Source organism: Moschus berezovskii, chromosome 21 (genome assembly GCF_049115385.1).
Source record: "Moschus berezovskii isolate FMDL1 chromosome 21, NW_MosBer_1.0, whole genome shotgun sequence".
Classification (NCBI taxonomy): Eukaryota; Metazoa; Chordata; class Mammalia; order Artiodactyla; family Moschidae; genus Moschus; species Moschus berezovskii.
In genome coordinates, this window is record NC_142480.1 from 6,124,322 (window position 1) to 6,131,272 (window position 6,951).

Genomic DNA, 6,951 nt, shown 5'->3' on the forward strand with positions numbered 1-6,951 from the left:
TGTGAGTCATCTGCTGATTGGGTAAGGTACGCATATTTGCCTTATACGGGGAAGGAGAAGAATGGGACAAATACCTTTCCTAATATCAAATAGGGAAAGGACAAACTATGCTTTCCAGGAGGGCTCCAGAATTCTGCAACAATTGTAACATGGTGGGAAGGGCGGAAAGTGCCAGGAGCTTTCTGTTCCTACATTCTGAGGCCCTTTGAGTGTATCTTGTTCTTCTGTCCTCAGAGCACCACACTTTTCTCTCTCTAAAAGCTAGAACTCCCTGCCTTAAAACTTTGGACACTCGGTTCTCTCCAAATCGACAGATTCTGAGTCCCCACTGCAGGTCAGGCAGTGTGTGAGTCAGGGGAAGTGGATAAAAGCCATCCCTGCCATCACACCCTTTAGTGTGAGTTCCCAGTAGTGGGAAGGAAGGCCAGGAAGCAAGGGGGACAGCATGGTTAACTCTGATGGTGTGCGGAGCCAAAGCTTCTCAAGGAGGTGAAATCTGATAAGAAAAGTAAAGAGGTGGTGGGGGCGGTGGATGAGGGAGAGAGGTTGGAAGCCTGGTATTGCACAGGAATTGGCAATGTGAAAGTGCTGTTAAATCAACTTGTTTAGCTCTGGCTAAACAAGTTGTAGGAATGGAGGAGTAGAGATAAGGTCTGGTGGTGGGTGAGGGAGACCTAGAGAGCCTGGCAGCCCTCGCTCATGGTGTTGGGTAGGACATGGTCAAGCAGTTTTCCAGGGGAAGGTTCATGATGTTGCACAGGAAGCATCCCAGGAAGCTGCCGAACCATTTCCTGTTTGGACTCCAACCAGGAAGTGATTTTCCCTACCTTGAGTGTGTCCTTCCTATCACCACAGTGGATGCGGCACAGATGAACCCAGGGTGTGGCGTATTAGGAACATTCAGGTTAGTGAGGCTGAACTGCAATATCACGTGGCCAAGGCCACAGTCAGATTCAGTTCAGTTCAGTTCAATTCAGTCGCTCAGTTGTGTTTGACTCTTTGCAACCCCATAGACTGCAGCATGCCAGGCTTCCCTGTCCATCACCAACTCCCGGAGCTTGCTCAAACTCATGTCCATCGAGTTGGTGATGCCATCCAACCACCCCATCCTCTTTCGTCCCCTTCTCCTCCTGCCCTCAGTCCTTCCCAGCACCAGAGTCTTTTCCAATGAGTCAGTTCTTTGCATCAGGTGGCCAAGGTATTGGAGCCTCAGTTTCAGCATCAGTTCTTCCAATGAACATTCAGGACTCATTTCCTGTGGAATTGACTGGTTGGATCTCCTTGCAGTCCAAGGGACTCTCAAGTGTCTTCTCTAACACCACAGTTCAAAAGCATCAGCTCTTTGGCACTCAGCTTTCTTTATAATCCAACTCTCACATGACTACTGGAAAAACCATAGCTTTGACTACATGGACCTTTGTTGGACATGACATTACTTTGTTGGCAAAGTAATGTCTCTGCTTTTTAAATATGCTGTCTAGGTTGGTCATGGTTTTTCTTCCAAGAAGCAAGCATCTTTAAATTTCATGGCTGCAGTCACCATCGGCAGTAATTTTGGAGCATAAGAAAATGAAGTCTCTCACTGTTTCCATTGTTTCCCCATCTATTTGCCATGAAGTGATGGGACCAGATGCCATGATCTTAGCTTTCTGAATGTTGAGTTTTAAGCCAGTGTTTTCACTCTCCTCTTTCACTTTCAACAAGAGGCTCTTTAGTTTTTCTTCGCTTTCTGCCATAAGGGTGGTGTCATCTGTATATCTGAAGTTATTGATAATTCTCCTGGCAATCTTGATTCCAGCTTGTGCTTCACCCAGCCTGGCATTTCACATGATGTACTCTGCATATAAGTTAAATAAGCAGGGTGACAATACAGAGCCTTGATATACCCATTTCCTGATTTGGAACCAGTCTGTTCCCGGTTCTAATTTTTGCTTCTGGACCTGCAAACAGATTTCTCAGAAGGCAGATCAGGTGATCTGGTATTCCCACCTCTTGAAGAATTTTCCACAATTTATTGTGATCCACACAGTCAAAGGCTTTGGCATAGTCAATAAAGCAGAAGTGGATGTTTTTCTGAAACTCTCTTACTTTTTTGATGATCTAATGGATGTTGGCAATTTGATCTAAATCCAGCTTGAACATCTGGAAGTTCATGGTTCATGTACTGTTGAAGCCTGGCTTGGAGAATTTTGAGCATGACTTTGCTAGTGTGTGAGATCAGTGCAATTGTGCAATAGTTTGAACATTCTTTATCATTTCCTTTCTTTGGGATTGTAATGAAAACTGACCTTTTCCAGTCCTGTGACCACTGCTGAGTTTTCCAAATTTGCTGTCATATTGAGTGCAGCACTTTCACAGCATCATCTTTTAGGATTTGAAATAGCTCAACTGGAATTCTGTCACCTCCACTAGCTTTGTTCATAGTGATGCTTCCTAAGGCCCACTTGACTTTGCATTCCAGGATGTCTGGCCCTAAGTGAGTGATCACACCATCATGGTTACTTGGGTCATGAAGATCTTTTTTGCATAGTTCTTCTGTGTATTCTTGCCACCTCATCTTAATATCTTCTGCTTCTGTTGCTGCTGCTGCTAAGTCGCTTCAGTCGTGTTCAACTCTGTGCGACTCCATAGATGGCAGCCCACCAGGCTCCCCATCCCTGGGATTCTCCAGGCAAGAACACTGGAGTGGGCTGCCATTTCCTTCTCCAATGCATGAAAGTGAAAAGTGAAAGTGAAGTCGCTCAGTCATGTCTGACTCATAGTGACCCCATGGACTGCAGCCCACCAGGCTCCTCTGCCCATGGGATTTTCCAGGCAAGAGTACTGGAGTGGGGAGTCATTGCCTTCTCTGTCCTCTTCTGTTAGGTCCATACAATTTCTGTCCTTTATTGTGCCCGTTTTTGCATGAACTATTCCCTTGGTATCTCTAATTTTCTTGAAGAGATCTCTACTTTTTCCCATTTTATTGTTTTCCTCTATTTCTCTGCATTGACCATTGGGGAAGGCTTTCTTATCTCTCCTTGCTATTCTTTGGAATTCAGCATTAACATGGGTATATCTTTCCTTTTTTTTCTTTGCCTTTTGATTCTCTTCTCTTCTCAGCTATTTGTAAGGCCTCCTCAGACACTTGATAGAAATATAAATTCTTGGCCATATAGAATCTGGGTCTGGGATTTCCGGTGATCTCCCAGGTGATTTGATGCCACAGTTGAGAAGCACTGGTGTACAGCATGTTGCGGGGAAATGAAGCTCCTGCACAAACCAACTGAAGATGGGAATCCTGAAGAACTGCCTTAAACAAGCATGAGACAGCAGGCCCCTGATGCTGCTGTCAGACCTGGAGCTGTGGTGATCCTCTAGTTTCCCAGTGCAGGGGCCTGGAGCCTGAGATGGGCAGCCTCTCCCTGGAGGACTTGGGAGACTCAGGTTCTGGCTGACTGAGAGGCAGAAGCCACCAAGGCTTCCCACCCAAGTCCATGTGATGTGCCCAAAAACATCACTCAGGACTTGTAACCGTGAACATTCTCCTATGAGTTGTTGCTGTTGTTCAGTTGCGTCCGACTCTTCGCAATCCCATGGACTGCAGCATGCCTGGCTCCCCTGTCCACCGCTCCTGGAGTTTGTACAAACTCATGTCCATCAAGTCAGTGATGCTGTCCAACATCTCATCTTCTGCTGCCCCCTTCTCCTTTTGCCTTCAGTCATTCTCAGCATGAGGGTCTTTTTCATGAATCAGCTCTTCACATCAGGTGGCCAAAGTATTGGAGCTTCAGTTTCAGCATAAGTCTTTCCAATGAATATTCGGGGTTTATTTCCTTTAGGATTGACTGGCTTGATCTTCTTGCATGATTAATTTTCTCTGACATACACAGATACTGTTGGTATAGGGAAAAAAAAAACCCAAATTCACTTAGAGAGTTCACTGAATTATTTGTGTGTTTTTATAGTCATACCAGGGATAGTAAATGTGCAGGTATTATTTTGTGGAGCTTTGTGAGGTTCTCTGGACATTGTAAAGGGATCCTCAACCTTAGCAGAATTGGGAAACAGTGACCCTGGAGTTCACTGTGAGGGTAGTGATGTTGGGTGGTTTTAAGTCCAGTGTTTGCTCACACTTCTTTGTGACAGTTTCATCAGGATCAGGTTAGAAGTCCCTCCACGAATATTAGGTAGAAGTTTTTTGATGACAGTGACAAAACTCAAATGGGTTTAAACAAAAACGGAATTTATTGTCCTGGTAACTGAGATGTCTCATTTGGGCCTCCAGGTGCAGCTGGATTCAAAGCCTCAAGCAACGCTGTCAAGTTCCCCATGACCTTCAGCATGTCATCATTCTGCTGGCCACTTCTTGACTTCATCCAGCCGGTGAGATGGTGCTTACCCCAGCAGCATCTTCCAACATCCTCCGAGCTTAGCAGTCCTGGCAGAAGCCTGTGATTGGCCTCACTTGGCTCAGTGTGTCCCTAAACCAACTGCCACGGCCTGGGGTGAGTCCTCTGGCAGCCTGGCCCCTTTGATGGATGGAGCACCGGACCTGTGACTAGTCGTCCTATTGTGTCATATGGAGTTGGGGAGTCTTCCCAAGGAATGCCAAAGAGGGGTGGGGGTTAAGGGCCATGCAGACCCAGCACAAACTAACCCTGTGTATTCTTCAGCCTCAGGTGGGCCCCCTGACTGTCTAAAGCAAGAATCAGCAGTCCTGATGGGTGCCTAGGTGAGCAGGAGGCCTAACAGAATCCTCGCTTGGGGAGACCCATTTCCACAAATTGGCACCAAGTGGTTACATACACAAGCGTCCAGTTCCAGGAAGGTCCCCACGGAGGTGAGGATGGTGAGCCCAGGACTGTGGCTATGCAGGGGCTCAGGTCTCTAGAGGATGGGTCACCTTGCCAGAGCCAGAGCCAGAGCCAAGGGCAGGCTTAGTCACAAAAGTTTCCTGCAAAAGAGCAAATGACTCTGGTCCAAGCCCCTCACATCCGGAAAGATGCTGAGCTGCATCCGGTGTATGGGATACTCAAGGCAGGGGTAGCAGGGGGAGGTGACAGCTCCTAGACTGGACAGTGGCCTTGAGACACAGAGGCCGGTCCAGTTACTGACAGCCCACCAGGTCCTCAGCTCTCTGCCTCCTGGTCACTTGCAGATTCCCCCAGGGCGGCCCTCCAGCTCCTCTAGACCCTGCTGTAGTCATCCGTCCTTCACCCTGGGGCTATAAAGACAGCAAAGTATTGGAACTTCAGCTTCAGCATCAGACCTTCCAATCCTTTGGCCATCTGATGCAGAGAGCCAACAACTCCTTGGAAAAGATCCACATGTTGGGAATGATGGAAGGCAGGGGAAGGGGGCAGCAGAGGATGAGATGGTTGTATGGCATCACCGACTCAATGGACATGAGTTTGAGCAAACTCTGGGAGATGGTGAAAGACAGGGAAGCCTGGCGTGCTGCAGTCCCTGGGGTCGCAAAGGGTTGGACACGACTGCGAGGCTGAACATCATAAAGACAGCAACACCCAACCCCGGGCTCTGGGAGGCTCATGTGGGGGCAGGCTTTATCCCAGAGCCTCTCCCCATCTGAGGCATGAACAGTCAGCACTCTGGGACCACACTGGGAAATCCACACCACAGCCAGCCCCAGACTGCGGGCTTTCTGGGCTTATCTTCCTCAGCCGTGGAGCAGAGAAGGGGCACCGGGGCAGAACCCCGAGTCCCTGGGTGGGAAATTATGCTGTCTTTGGTCTGCCTAATCAAAAGCACAGCTCTTTGGACAGGAGGAGAATGCAATTCCATGATTGGTTTCAATTAAAGATTTGCTACTATTTGATTAAGATGTATTATTGATTTGGGATTGTTCCAAGTGAGCCCAGGCTGGCTTCCTGAGGGGGAGGGGTGTGGAGATTGATCGTCGCCAGGAGGGCTGGGAGCTTGGGGGGCCAGCCACCTCTCGGCCTGCTCTCCTCCACAAACTCAGCGGTGACCGCGTCGCTGCTCTGTTTAAAGCCATGATGCTGGTCCGGAGGTGGGGGCGCTGGCCAGCTTCACGGAGTCCCTTCCTGATGCCCCCACACCTGGCCTCCAGTCCTGGGCTCCCCCTTCCCCAGGCGCAGAGCTTCTTCTCTCCAACACTGGGCCTTCTGCATCCTGCCTCTTCTCTGAGTTCCCTTCATCCTTTTTCTTCCACCTGGAACACTTTTCTGGTCTTTCCCTCTTCAGGTTAAAGGCTTTCAGGCAGAGCTGAACCCCCAGCCTGCTGCAAGGGCCCCCATGTGTGCCATCTCCCCTCTGTCTGGCCCCAGGATGCTGTCGAGTCTGTGGGATTCAGGAGCAGGTAGGGGGCGGCTCCAGTCTACCCTTCTGGATGGAACCCGGGGCAGTCAGTCAGGGAGGGTGGACCATCAGCAGCCCAGGGGCCGGTGATAGAGGTCAGAAAGGCTGCCTTGGACGACAGAGCCTAGGGTCCTGGCTCTGGGCTGAGCCCCAGGTGGCAGTGCCGGCCAAGGGCGCCCTGCCCCTGAGTCTGGTGTCCTACTGTTTCCTAGCACGTGGGAGCCACTCTGGTAATGGGCGCGACACTGAGGTCGCCCCCGGCCCTCCAGAGCTTCAGCTTCCTGGACCCTGGTGAGGCGTCAATGTCCTGCCTGCAGCTGGCCCTGCCAGGAGTGTGACAAAGCATCGTGGACCATACCTTGGAATCCAGCTCTTCCCAGGTCTGAGATCTGCTCAGAGGGCCACGTCTGCTCTCTGAAGGCCCACGGTCACACTCCAGTGAGCTCATGTTTCTGTTCTGGTGTCTGCAGAGGGAGCCTCATGTGCCAAGGTCTGGAGAGGAGAAGGCCAGTGTGTTCCCAGACATTCAAGGCTTTCAGCCTTCTAGGGGCACTGGGCAAACGTGGGCTGGGGCTGGGGCTGGGGAGCTGAGCCTCACTGTCCAGAGAAGCCCCTATTCCCCCAGGGAGG

The 6,951-nt window shown here is 50.0% G+C and overlaps 1 long non-coding RNA gene across 1 annotated transcript in view; it reads left to right on the top strand.

Moving 5' to 3' along the window:
* Nucleotides 1-5,800, top strand: part of LOC148774477 (uncharacterized) — a 29,999-nt gene extending 24,199 nt beyond the window's left edge. The window contains exons 3-5 of the long non-coding RNA XR_016035697.1: nucleotides 4,268-4,487; nucleotides 4,656-4,822; nucleotides 5,141-5,800. This is a non-coding gene — a long non-coding RNA (uncharacterized LOC148774477). The remainder of the gene's footprint in view (nucleotides 1-4,267; nucleotides 4,488-4,655; nucleotides 4,823-5,140) is intronic.
* The last annotated feature ends 1,151 nt before the right edge of the window (nucleotides 5,801-6,951 follow it).